The sequence below is a fragment of the Silurus aristotelis genome (genome assembly GCF_946808225.1).
Source record: "Silurus aristotelis genome assembly, chromosome: 3".
In the NCBI taxonomy this organism is placed as follows: Eukaryota; Metazoa; Chordata; class Actinopteri; order Siluriformes; family Siluridae; genus Silurus; species Silurus aristotelis.
In genome coordinates, this window is record NC_139576.1 from 1,864,446 (window position 1) to 1,879,445 (window position 15,000).

General features: G+C 40.1%; 1 long non-coding RNA gene across 1 annotated transcript in view; it reads right to left on the reverse strand.

The window, feature by feature from the left end:
- The window catches only part of LOC310723329, a 26,968-nt gene extending 12,998 nt beyond the window's left edge, over positions 1 to 13,970 (reverse strand). Inside the window, exon 1 of the long non-coding RNA XR_014532639.1 lies at positions 13,667 to 13,970. This is a non-coding gene — a long non-coding RNA (uncharacterized lncRNA). The remainder of the gene's footprint in view (positions 1 to 13,666) is intronic.
- Positions 13,971 to 15,000: the final 1,030 nt, after the last annotated feature.

A 15,000-nucleotide genomic window follows, 5' to 3' on the forward strand; every position in this document is an offset into this window, starting at 1 on the left:
GGTCAGTAAGACCACAAGATTGTCATGTGAATCTTTCTGAACATCCTGTTCCACACTTAGTCTCCATTTGCTGTTCTAATGAGCTCCACTCTTCTGGGAAGATGTTCCACTAGATTTTGTGGAGATGTATTCAGCTACTAGGGTTTTATTAAAAACAGGTCCTGATGCAGGTGAGAAGGTGTGGAGGTTCAATAGGGTTTAATAGGGTTTGAGCTCTATTGCAGGAGATCTTTCACTGCAACCTATGAAAAGCAGATCTTTTGCTTTGTGCACAGGGAACAGGTTTGCGTCTCCTAGTTTAAGTTAATGCTACTGCATCTGAAGACAAGAAAATTTTGCGGAAGAACCGCATTTGTGTCGGGTGTCTGAATACTTTTGATCGCACGTGTAAGTGAAGTGAATGCAGGGTTATAATTTACCTGTATATATTAATTGCAGGTTTGATAAACATATGGTTAAATTAATACCTTGGCTAAATATCTGTGTGTGTGTGTGTGTGTGTGTGTGTGTGTGTGTGTGTGGCTGCGTCAGTAACTGCGGTGGTCCTCCATAGTTTTCTTTCAACCACAAAGTGTGATGCTGCAGGAATGCAGCTGTGTTCGGACTTGATCAGTGAGAAATAAATGCGTGTTAGTATGTGATGTTAGTCACGAATCTCTCTCTCTCACACACACACACACACACACACACACACACACACACACACACACACACACACACGCACATTTTCATATTTCACACTTTGTTTCACACATATTTTCTTTGGTTTTGTTGTGAAACAGTCCATGTGAACATGTGCATTAGAACTCGAACACTAATCCAGACAAGTGAAGAGAAATAAACAGTGAATAAAGACTTTAACACGTATTAGTGAGTTTTAAGGGGCAGTTCACCAGCCTACACCAACCAATAAACACGCTTTCATTTGTCTTTTATTTCCATTTTATTGTCTTCAGCAGTCTCGTGAATAAACGTAGCACGCACTGATTCTGAATCAACGTGAGTTACATTCTAATTATAGATTTATTCATTACATTCATTATACAATTATACAATAACATTAATATAATATACACGTTAATGCACGTGACGATATACTGTTCTGGGGTCTGCTGTGGGTGGGGGATGTGTAGATCGTCACGTGCATTCATGTATTTAAAGCATATGTAAAACTGCATGAAACTCGTCTGTGATGCAAAATAAGGGTTGGGAAGTGTTGTGTCATGTGACTCTTCAAAAGTGTTAATGACTCTCTGGATGTCGTTCTGAATGTCTTTCTAGATGTCTTTCTGGACGACTCTGAATGTAATTCTTGACGTCTTTCTAGATGTCTTTCTGGACGACTCTCTGAATGTAATTCTTTGATGTCTTTCCGGATGTCTTTCTGGACGACTCTCTGAATGTAATTCTTGACGTCTTTCTAGATGTCTTTCTGGACGACTCTCTGAATGTAATTCTTGACGTCTTTCTAGATGTCTTTCTGGACGACTCTCTGAATGTAATTCTTGACGTCATTCACGTCCCACCTCGTGAAGTCACGTCCCACCTCGTGAAGATTATGGACCTATGGATGATCATGGAGAAGTAGATGCCGAGTGTTTAAAGGCCCTGGCATGGAGAAGCTGATGCTGGATCTATGATGATCACAAATTGTTCTGTATTGTTGAAAGATTTATGACCAAACTTTTGATGTCACCCATATGAGGATGGGTTCCCCTTTGAGTCTGGTTCCTCTCAAGGTTTCTTCCTCATATCATCTAAGGGAGTTTTTCCTTGCCACTGTCGCCACGGCTGCTCATCAGGGACAAACGCACACCATTCACCTTCACTGTTGTTTTCTGTAAAGCTGCTTTGAGACAATGTCTGTTGTGAAAAGCGCTATACAAATAAACTTGACTTGACTTGACTTGACTTGACGTCTTTCTAGATGTTTTTCTGGACGACTCTCTGAATGTAATTCTTTGACGTCTTTCTGGATGTCTTTCTGGACGACTCTCTGAATGTAATTCTTGACGTCTTTCTGGATGTCTTTCTGGACGGCTCTCTGAATGTAATTCTTGACGTCTTTCTGGATGTCTGCCTGGATGACTTTCTTGATGTCTTTCTTGTTGTCTTTATTGATGTCTTTCTCAATGCTTTTATAGATGTTCTTCTGGACGACTTTCTTGATGACTTTCTTGATGTCTTTCTGGAAGACTCTCTGGATGAATCTCTACATGAGTCTGGATGATTCTCTGCATACTTTATTGGATGACTCTCTGGATGTCTTTCTAAATGGCTGCCTGGACAACATGCGAAACAAAATAATCTACATATTTAATCATTATTAAACATATAGTTATATGAGTTATTTATTAATGTAATTATTACATTTATAATGAAAATGTAACTCAATTCACCCTAATGAACATTTAGTGTGAGTTTCATTTATAGATGTGTAGAAATAAAAAGAGGGGACGGAAACAAGCACATTGGCTCACTTGGAAACTGTCGACTTTAAAAATAAAACACTGCAAAAAACAATTAAATGGAAATCACATATATATTTTTTCTTGCTGTGCGGCCCGGTACTGGTCGTGGACTGGTGTAAACCCCTGGTTTAAATGACTCCAGCTCTAGATGGATCTCTGAAGAAGCACGTTCATCAGCATGCTGTTTACTAGAACACTTTAGTTAATCCTTGGCTAATCCTTGGTGTTGTTCTTTGATAAATACTTCCTGTTTGGGTATTTAGCATGAACTCAGAGACTGAGTGAAAGCTCTTAGGCTTCGTTATGACACAAAATACCCAGTGGCAGTCCTTTATATTAGCAAGGACACTTACAAGATTAGCGCGATTCAGTCTTTAGGGCTAATTGGATAATCCAGTTTCCCAAACGCTAGTGTTCGAGTACACTTGAGAGAAGTGTTCTTAATTAAGATTGAGTTTTGTAAGCAGCGTTCACTGAAGAAACAGCGTGACGTACTCAGACTCAAAAGAGAATAAAGGAAACACAAAACCTTTAGCTATTGTTGCCTGTTCAGTAGTTAAGAGTCTGTATGCTAATCAGCTACTTACTGTAGCGATTCACAAGAACCTCTCAGAGGACACAGTTGTTACTCAATACACTGGAACAAATATAGTCAAGCTAGCATTCCATGCTAAATGTAGCTAAAGGGCCATTTTAGCTAGTCATGAGCCTTTTCTTGCAAATCTTTTAACACATCTGAGGTAAATGTTGACATTTCTGTCATAAACACGCTATGCTGATGCGCTAAAAAACAGCAGGCCTTAGTATTTTTTAGTAATAACTTCCCGGTTGCTCAGCAATATCCTTTCATTCGTCTTTCCTTGTTTTTATTGTTCTTTGTCAACCTCTGTAACATGATTTACCAGCAGGCTAACTCTTAGATGTTTTAATACAGTCTTAAACAGCCTTTATATGGTTTTAATGCTTAAAAATAGTTAGAAACAGTTCCAAGAAATTGAACTAGCTACTGCTTGCTAACCTGTTAGCAGTGAGTTAGTTAGCTAGCAAACTACACAGAAAACTAGTTACACGGTCTAATCCAACCTGTACAGCATTCAGATGTGATGTTTAGTAGTACAGTTTGGAGACCAGACCACCGTTTACCTGGTTTCTGAGTACGAGGAACCATCTCAGAGGTGTCCAGGTTGTTCAGTTGACTAGCATTTAAACCGGCAAGGGATTTTTTGATCAAATAAAAATTTCCGTAATGGAACACGATTCTGAAAACTTTCCCAGCAGGCATGTCCAAATATCCTGCATTATAATAATAATATTATTAATAATATGGAAAAACATGCATTAGCATTTTTATGGCATTTGGGAAAGTTTCTTGGTTGCATAACGCGAATTTCCAGATAAAGCTGGTGTGTCTTAGCTTTCAGAAAGCATCATGTGTGTTTTTTTTTGTTCACTTGTGAGAAATTTGAAAAGTCACACGATGTACTGTGAGAGTGTGTACGTCTGTGTTTGTGTCTGTGTGTGTGTGTGTGTGTGTGTGCCCACAAAACAGGAAGTTGGTGTGAGAGATTGTTGTGCATCTCCCAGGCCTCAAATAGCTTTAAAAAAAAAAAAAAAAATGCATACGAGGCAACATGTGAGACAGAGATAGAGAACGTTTTTAAATTTATGGCTCCAGTGAGGGCCAGAAGAAACCGCAGCTCAGGGCATGAGGGGACAAGGAACATTAGCTGGAAGAATGTTCATGATAAGCTGGCAGGATCTGTCGTTCCTCCTTCTGTCTGCTTCTAACGGCCACGCTGAGGTTTTACAGACTTCTACAACTCGTTTTTTTGGAGAGACGTTATTGAGACTCTGTAGCTTTTCGGCCAATGATTTTCATTTTCACTCCAACTTCGGTGTCTCAGAGTTTAACTTCAGGTGTGAATAGTGGACTGTGATTGGCTAGAAGGGGTTCAGGTGTGAATAGTGGATTGTGATTGGCTGGAAGGAGTTCAATTGTGAATAGTGGATTGTGATTGGCTGGAAGGAGTTTAAATGTAATTAGTGGATTGTGATTGGCTGGAAGGAGTTCAGGTGTGAATAGTGGATTGTGATTGGCTGGAAGGAGTTTAAATGTAATTAGTGGATTGTGATTGGCTGGAAGGAGTTCAGGTGTGAATAGTGGATTGTGATTGGCTGGAAGGAGTTCAGGTGTGAATAGTGGATTGTGATTGGCTGAAAGGAGTTCAGGTGTGAATAGTGGATTGTGATTGGCTGGAAGGAGTTCAGGTGTGAATAGTGTATTGTGATTGGCTGAAAGGAGTTCAGGTGTGAATAGTGGATTGTGATTGGCTGGAAGGAGTTCAGGTGTGAATAGTGGATTGTGATTGGCTGGAAGGAGTTCAGGTGTGAATAGTGGATTGTGATTGGCTGGAAGGAGTTCAGGTGTGAGTAGTGGATTGTGATTGGCTGGAAGGAGTTCAGGTGTGAATAGTGGATTGTGATTGGCTGGAAGGAGTTCAGGTGTGAATAGTGTATTGTGATTGGCTGAAAGGAGTTCAGGTGTGAATAGTGGATTGTGATTGGCTGAAAGGAGTTCAGGTGTGAATAGTGGATTGTGATTGGCCAGAAGTTGTTCAGATGTGAGTTCAGAGCGTTGGTAGTTTGCGTTTGTCAGTTGAATCTAAACGAATGCACCAATTATAAACCCCTGTAACCATAGCAACATCCAGTTCCAGTTCCGTCCAGAGTGAGGCAGCGATTGTAGACGTTTCTTAATGACCTTCCTGAGCTCCATGGAGGATTTCTGCATGTGGTAAAACTTATATAGTGATTAAAGAGATTTTCATAAACGGTTCGAGACACAAGGTGAACTTGTAGATGAACCAGAGAAGAAAAAGGTTTAAATGAGAACCAGAATGAAAAGCAGCACCAGAAGTTCACTCCAACAGCTTCAGTATAAGTAGAGGTGTAGCACAGATACACTTTAATGGCACAATGTGTTTCTCAGCCAATGCAATTAAAATTCCTACTTCAACATTACATAACCCCCAGTACCCTGCATTTACCCTTTGTGGACACCTGACCATAAGATTGGGATGCGAACATCTTGTTCCACCTGTAGTCTCCATTTGCTGTTATAATGAGCTCCACTCTTCTGGGAAGATGTTCCATTAGATATTGTGGAGATTTGTGGAGATTTAAAATTGATGTAGGTGAGAAGGTGAGGAGGATCCTGGGGTGCAGTCAAACTTCACATTCATCCCAAAGATGTTCAATAGGGTTGGAGCTCTATAGAAAGAGATCTTCCTCTCCGACTTATGGAAAGAAGATCTTCATGGAGCTGCTTTGTGCACAGGTGCTTTGTCATGTTTGGGTCTCCTAGTTCAAATGAAGGGAACATTTTGTGCTACAGTCTTGTACATTTAACCTTATACTTATTGTGTATCTCCAAAGTTGTGTAACAGTTTTGGAGAAAACGCACACGTGTGAAAATGACAGTAATATTGTTTATTAGTGATGTAGTTAGAGCTTTTGAGCAGACAGAGAGTTGAGATAGACAGAATAAAAGACTGCAGGGCTTGAAAAAGTTCCAAAATATGTGTGTGTGTGTGTGTGTGTGTGTGTGTGTGTGTGTGTGTGTGTGTGTGTGTGTGTTTAACGGAATGGAATTCCAGCAGATGTTGAACATTTTGGTGAAAAAGGGGAGTTCCTGTAGATGAAATACTAGACGCTGGGAAACCTCCCGTCCTTCTCCTCCTCTGTCCCTGGTTAAGTGACAGAACCCTACACTTGCTCTGTGTGTGTGTGTGTGTGTGTGTGTGTGTGTGTGTGTGTGTGTGTGTGTGTGTGTGTGTGTGTGTGTGTGTGTGCACCCCAGGAGATCTAAGTGACAGAAGGTCTGAAAGAGCTCCAACCTCTCACCCCCTCTTCCAAATCTTCCCTTCTGTAAATCCCTCCATATGGCCTAAAACACACACACACACACACACACACACACACACACACACACACACACACACACACACACACACACACACACACACACACACACACACATGCAGAAATGCAGGGTTAAATCCCATATAAACTCTTTTGTTTATAAATTGACATTTATTATTATTATTATATTATTATTCATAGTAGATATACAGTATATTCAAACATCTGTTTAGAGGATTCACACACACACACACACACACACACACACACACACACACACACACACACACACACACAGCTTTTTAACAAAACTTTTTACTATTCTTTAACTTTATTAATAAAGAAATGAATAAACAGAGATTTTATTTATGTAACACACTGTACATAAAAATAAACCAGTAATAATAATAATAAATAATAATAATAATAATAATAATAATCTGATAAAATAAGAACACGTTTAGAGACTTTATGATTCTAGTAAACAGTAAACATCTGTAGTTTTTAAACTTAATGTATACATTTTTTTCTAGTTTATTTTTCAGCTTTATTTTTATACAGTAATTTTATTATGATTTTCACTTCTTTATACACAATAATAAAAATAATCCACAGCAAATTTATTCTAATATTCCAGTTTAATTAAATTTACCAATTAATTCATCAGTAATTGGAATTTGATTGATTTGATTAATTGGTTAATTAAGTAATTACTTTATGATCGTGTCTTGCGGTCGTCAGCTCTCCGTCTTTTCTGTGTTTGTCTGATCAAAAAAACTTCAAAGTGTCAGTGATGTGATTCTCTTCTTTCCTCTTCTCTTCTCTCCTTTCTTCTTTATCACACTTTTCCACTTCTCTCCAGCTCACCAAATCATCCAGCTATTCCAGTTCATCTCCACCTCCAGCTTTCCAGCTTCTTCAGATCCTCTATTTCTCATCAATTCTTCATTTGTCCTCTCCTCTCCTGTCCTCTCCTCTCCTCCTTCATTTATCCTCTCATTTTCTCTCCTCTCCTCTTCCATTTATCCTCTCATTTCCTCTCCTCTCCTTTTCTCTTCATTAATCCTCTCATTTCCTCTCTTCTCCTATCCTCTCCTCTCCTCTTTCATTTATCCTCTCATTTCCTCTCCTCTTCATTTATCATCTCATTTCCTCTCTTCTTTGATCTTCTCCTCTCCTCCTCCATTTTTCCTCTCCTCTCCTCTCCTCTTTCATTGATCCTTTCATTTCCTCTCCTTTTCATTTATCGTCTCATTTCCTCTCTTCTTTTATCTTCTCATCTCCTCTTCTCTCCCATTTATCCACTCATTTCCTCTCCTCTTCATTTATCCTCTTCTGTCCTCTCCTCTCCTTTCCTCACCTCTTTATTTCTCCTCTCCTCTCCTCTTCATTTATCCTCTCATTTTTTATCTTCTTTATTTATCCCCTTATCTCCTCTCCTCTCCTCTCCTCTCCTCTCCTCTCCTCTCCTCTCCTCTCCATTTTTCCTCTCCACTCCTCTCCTCTGCTCATTTGTCTCTTTCTCTCTCTCAGTTAATAAGCTGTAAAAGCTTGATGGAGAAAACTGTGAGGATGAAGCCTAACACTCAGAACTTTAGGTTCTCTCCATTCTGCAGACGTTCCTCTCTTCAAGTCCTTTCCAAATCAGCTGTTAATAATATATGAAGCTGTGTTACTCTCGGAGTTCTGAAGTTTTGGGTGAATGAATCAACACCTGGCGAGGGTCTGGGTTTCTCTTCCTCTTTATTTGAGAACATTTTCATTTAATATTCAGAAAAAAACAGAATGAGAATCACAAACAGTTTTACAACAAGGAATTTCCGACTCATGTGTCGTGGAAATTATGTGAAGAAGAAACATTTCCTGAAACACAGACGATGATCCATTAAACTCTCATGAGATGTTCTCACATCTCCCTTTAGAGGGCCAAGCACCAAACCTTCTCCAGGACTTTGGATTTGCTTTTTCTTCAGCATATTTAATTCACTCATTACTATATTTGGATCACTGGATCAAGTGTCAGGAGGCGTCTCATTAATGCTACGTTATATATTAAACTAAAAAATGTCACATCTTTAGCAACAGGACCAGGTGTGAACAAACAAATGAGCAAACTTTTAGTGCAACACAAAAACATGGACGGTCTTATAATAATGGGAAATTAGGAATTGCTTGATCTCCCACTCCTCCAGCACATTCATTTTCTTCTGCTCTTGGTAGATTCTCCAACTTTCCAGGTCATGTTCCTCCTCCAGCTCCTGCCCCTCAAGCTTTTCAGCTTCTACCAATCCTCCGGCTTCCCGCTCCTTCAGATCTCAATATCCTTCAGCACATACCGCTCCTCCAGCTTTCCAGAAACTTCAACTTTCCTGCTCCTTCAGCTCTCAATATCCTTCAGCACATACTGCTCCTCCAGCTTTCCAGAACCTTCAGCTTTCCTGCTCCTTCAGCTTTCCAGCACCTCCAGCTTTATATATCTTTCAGCTCCTGTTGCTTCTCCATTTTGACAGCTACTCCAACTCACCAGCTTCTGCAGCTCCTCCAGCTCCTCCAGCTTGCCAGCTTTCCAGCATTCCAGATCTACAGCTCCTGCTGCTCCTCCAGGTCTCCAGCATTCCAGCTCTTTCTCTCCTTCAGCTCCTCCAGTTCTTCAGCTCCTGAAGCTCCTCCAGCTCCTGAAGGTCCCCTAGCTCCTGAAGCTCCCCTAGCTCCTGAAGCTCCTCCAGCTCCTGAAGCTCCTCCAGCTCCTGAAGCTCCCCTAGCTCCTGAAGCTCCTGCTTCTCCAGCTCTTTAGCACCCTAGCTCTCTGACTGTGTCTCAGTTTCCAAAACGAGCCCATACATTGTTGGATGTGAAGTGTGGAACACTGTACACTGGACCCCAGCACTCTATCTTGTAAAGGGGCGGAGCTTGCTAAGAACAACATGACAACACACACATGAATAACGCTGCATCCAGTTTACCCCAGTCTTTCTTCACCCCAGTGCTCCAGAACTCAGAGTTACCTCAGTCAGAAATAGCATTATTAGCTGTGTTGTTAAGCTGTTAGCCGAGTTGTTAGCAAAGTTGTTAGCTATCAGATTGTTAGCTAAATTGTTAGCTGTTTGTTAGTCAGTTACTAAGTAGCAAAAATGTTAGCAGGTTGTTAGCGCTACACTCCTTTCTACTCACTACAAACATAATATATAAACAATATGAGGGGAATGTATCCCGCTAGCAACAGCCTGTGTGTTAGCATTAAACAGAAACCCTGTTTTTACGCTGAAACATATCACGACTTCTTTATTTTCATTTAACTGCCTTTAAAAGATTTATATATAAAGTGTTTGGGTTGTAAATATTTTCTCTCTGCCTCATGGCAGGTTGTGAGACAGGACTGTTAGCTGGATGAAGATGTTAGATGTTGGCAGTGTTTCAGGTTTGCTGTGGCTCGAGGCGAGGGGAGGATGATGTGAAGTTATACAGAGGCGTATCAACGTTATAATCAATAACTCCGAGCGAACTACACACCTTTTTATCTTCACATTCCAACTAAACACCCCCAGATTTTACCCCCAGAAGACCAACTGTAAATCTCAAATCAACAACATAATGATTAATATTTATAATGAGTGAATACGTAATGAGGAAGAAAAACTGCACACTGGCTGCACGTAGCTACAGTTAGCATCGTCATGGTAACATTACATTCTGACAGGTGTGTGCAGGTGTGTGCCATTGAGAAAACGATGCTTAGCGATGCACGTAGCTGTATATGCCTAGCGGAGTTCGCTATTGTTTATGTGATTAGACGTAGCAAAATTTTTGGGCCAAATTAGCATTTTTATGAATGTTTCTCAATTCAGTGAATTTTGCACTGAGAGGGAAATTTTAGGACAACTCTTAGCCTTTTATTTTACTTAATTCTTTTAAATGCATACCGTTCACCTTAACTCTTAACTTTGACTTGACTTATTTATTTTTTTACTTGTATATTGCCTATTGTCATTATATATATAATTAATTTAAATATTTAAATATTATGATAAATAATTAATAACAATAAAAATTATTATATTATGATATAATCATGGAACTAATGCAAATATATTTTACAAATATAAATATTATATTTAATTGTATATTATTTTATTTCGAACAGATTTTTATGTATTAATTCATCAGTTAAAGTTAATGTATATTTATTTAATGTTGAAATAAAATAAATCGAATCCAAGATTGTGTACGGAGCAGTGACATGTCTGATTGCTGCCTCTGGCTGACAAGAAACAGACAGACCGAACTCTCACTTCAGACGAGACTGAGTGTCTGATCAATCATGTCCGAGTGCCTTCAGGGCCTCGGCGCGGGTCAGTCCGCCATTTTTCAGTCTAATTGAATTAACAGAGGCTCGTCCCCGGGGTCGCTTCCATCATGCTTCTATATGTAACTGACAAGCAGCGGCGACTCGGCCGTACATCACCCGGTACAGCTGGGAGGAAGCTGAAGTCTGCAGGGACACACACACACACACACACAAACACACACACACACACACACACACACACACACACACACACAAACACAGGGTGTCTCTGTAGTTTCTGGTGCTATGGTATGCTAAGAAATCATAAGATCCTCCTCCAGAAGTTTTTATTTCTCCAGAAACATGAAATTATTCTCAACTGAGTACTGATCTGTTGCTTAATCCTGCTGGTGCTTCATAACCGCAAATTAACAAAAGCAAGTAACCATATCAAATGCTTAAACCTTTGGAAATGTAACATTTTAAGGTCAAAATAATGTCTTTTTACATTTGAAACATATGTTGCTCTAATACTTGTACATACCTTTCAGTATTGATTTTGCCTTTCCAGATGTACATTCCATAGGCACTAATGCACCTCCATACCATTGGAAATGCTGGATTTTGGACTGAGCACTGATAATAAGCTGGATAGTCCCTCTCCTCTTTAGTACGGGGGCACAGTGTCCTTTTTATATTGCTCTTGCAGTACAGACTTCATTCTTGGAATCCATGATGATGTGGGACTCTCATTATGGTAAATGTATATAACTTCCACTATAATTACTCGACGCCTACTGGGGCCTTGGGGTTCAGGTGAACGTTTGGGAGATAATTTGAGCATCTTCTCTCAGTGATGCAGAGTCCATGTATTTCCAAGATTTCAGGTGGTTTGACAGATGTTCACAGAAGCTTCAGTTATTTTGAAATAACGCAGAATGAACGTCACTTGTTTATGAGTTTATGAGTTCGTCCTGTATTTACTTGCTTCTGATAAGTCGACAGCTGAACCGTGACTTTGCGCTGTATTCATCTATTTTTAACCCCAATATTATGCTGATGTTGTTTTGTACATATGCCAAACCAAATAAAAAAATTATTCATTGAATGTTTTCTTTTTATTAAGAACGTGAAATTTATCTGCACGTTATTGGTGGGAGATCTCCTCAAACCCTCTGTAGATGTAATACATGGTTAAAGGAAACTTCTATATTTGACAAGCTAATTTGCATATTGACATTTTAACACAGCTGTCTAGTCTGAACAGAGACATGCTTGATTACACATCTATGGAAGTTGAAATGGGGTTAATAGTTTCCATGAGTGTGTAAACATTGATGTTGTGTAACACTGTAATGTCAATATTACAATATAACAGCCAGGGGTTACATTTAGGACATGAAGGTGTGTTGGAGCGCTCGGTTTTTGAGATGAGACACTTTGTATTGGACTCTGGTTTACTAATCGGAACGTCTGTGGTTCAAACCCCGGTATTGCCAAGCTGCCACTCTTGAGGCCTTTGAGCAAGACTCTTAAGCCTCTGTGCTCCAGAGGTGCTGTATCATGGCTGACCCTGAGCTCTGACCCCAGCTTCCTAACATCACTGAGATATATGAAGAAAGAATTTCACTGTGCTGTAAAAAAATACATGTTACAAGTATAAAACATCTTTTCTTTTATTAATCCAGAAAAACTTATATTTAGTGCATTATATAATGCTGAGCAGATGTGGGTTAAGGGCCTTGCTCGAGGGCATAGGAGTGGCAGCTTGGTGGTGCTGGGATTAAAACTCACCACCTTCTAATCAGCAGTCAACATCTTACATACTGATCTACTGCTTTCCAGGAGACCAAGGCTTTCAGGTTATAGTTTTTTCTTTTTTTTTTCTCTCGTTTATGAACTATACACAACTATACACACAGAACGTTCTTTCTGATCAAGGAGCTGTCCATAGAAATCTCCAGAAATCAGAGTAAAGCACGGCGAAGCCCAGCTCCAATGAAAGGACTCTTCTAGAATAGTGAACGAAAAATAGCATAAATGGTAATTCCGGCAATGCTTCACCAATCCTGTTTAGTGAAATGAAAATTCCATGGCATATATGCTTAGATTTATTGCATTATATAATGCTGATCACCTGAGGATTGTAGGAGTGGCAGCATGTTGGTGCTGGAATTAAATTTCACAATCAGCAACCAACATCTTAAACACTGAACTTCACTTGAACCACTTCCCTGAAGGCCCACGCTTTCAGGTTCAGAGTGTCTTTTTCTAGTTAGCGAACGTAGATTTGGCACAAATATCATTCCATGTGAACAGTCACGTGATGAAACGAGCACGAGGTCAACTGACAGTTTCTTGCATCATGATTCAGTCAGGTGATTGTTAACATAACCCAAATAAACAGGATGTGAAAAAATGCAATGTGGGTCAAAGAATCACAAAATGAAACGCTTATACGGTTGAATATGGGGATGAGGTCAGATGATCACGAGGGAAGTGGTAGCTTAGTGATCAAAAGGTTATGAGTTCAAATCCCAGCCACACCACTCCTGGGCCCCTGAGCAAGTCCCTTAATCTCATAGCTGGTCAGTTTGAGATAATCGCTCTGGATAAGAGTGTAATGAAATTGTTTGGAATATGTTTCCATTTGCACTGATTTATAGCACCAGTTCTGAAAAACAATGCGGTGAGACGTTCGCGCCTACGTGTTAAATCCCCACCTCAGGGTTAATTACTGTCTCTCAGAGATGAACACCTGATACTGACTCAGTTCTTTCACTCCTTCACCAATCTGGTATCACTGACCGGGCGAGAGCGTGTGGAGCTGAAGATGTGGAGGAACTGCTTTCGTTTGATAACCAATGAGATGTGAAGTTTCTCGGTTGCTCTGTCATCTTCGTGATCCAGCTGTTCACGAAACCCAGGCTCATTAAATATCCAGGTGGTATATATATACACACACACACACACACACACACACACACACACACACACACACACACACACACTCTCTCTCTCTCTCTCTACTAAACGATTATTCATTTTTATGTGGTTTTCAGTCTCTGACAGGAAGAACGTTACTCAGCCCAGACAGGACACGGTGGGACGGGTCGGGACGGGACGGCTTTGTCTTTGGCCTCCTGCACTCGTCTCGTGTTTCTCGGCTTTCCTTTTCTCTGCAACATTAATTATGACAAGCTGTTTGTTTTCCGCACTCCCTCACCTGAAGGCGATACGTGAAACCCTTCGTTAGCTTTCAGGTTGCCCGTGGCAGGATGCCAGGGGGCGGAGTTTTCATCCGTAATACCAAATGTTTGTGTTATCATAAACATGGCTATGAGCTGCTGCAGTAAGGTTACAGCCTGCCATGTCTATAACTGGTGTAATAAACACATCGTTTTTTTTCCATCCCTTGTGAGATCGGATCACAGTTAGACATCCAACCATTTAATAGAAAAACATATTTTACTATAAAAACACCACAGATTTGGAAACTCCTGCAGGAAAATTCCTCATGTTCAGAATCGTGTTCTGCGACGGGAATTTAATTTCATTATAGCTTTAAAATCCCCTGCAGGCTTAAACGCTAGGTGAAAAATCTGGCAACCTGTGGGGCAGTTCTTTGTATTCAGAATCGGGTTATGAGGCCAAACCTGGTATACGATGGTTAAATCATCATGTAGTATTAAACAGCATATATTGATGCTTTAAAGCCTGGATTAGACCTTAAAACTACATTTTTGCGTAGTTAACTTGCTGCTAATCAACTCGGAAGGGTTAGCAAGCAGAGTGGAGCAGGACTTCCTGATATCTCGTCGTCTTCCAGTGATGTTCTTCCAGTGTTCTTCCAGTGTTCTTCCGCTCTGGAAACACCTCAGACGACTCGTCACAGCACCATATATCGTATTCCAAACGCACCTCTGTGGCAGATTTGCTCATTGTCATGCAGAATTTCACCTTCATTTTGAACTTGCTGTCCAGGATGAAATTGTAGACATGGTAAGGTGAAGGTGAGGTGGTCAGAATAGCACCAGTTACACCATTAGTCTTAAAACTTTTTGATACCACCTCGAAAGCTACAGTATTTCATCAGAAAAATAGACGTGTTTACTCCTGAGGCTATTCCGTTTATATTATATTATTATGTTTTCCGAATAAACATTTCCTGTCGAGTCAGAATTTTCCCTTTGGTTTTTTTCTTCATGTCAGGAACGACAATGGTGCTCGGATCCCTCCAAACATGCAAAACAAAACAAGAGAAAGGAAAGCAGATGAAAAAAGAAGGAAAGTGAGAAGTGGTCAGATGATGTTTCATCAATG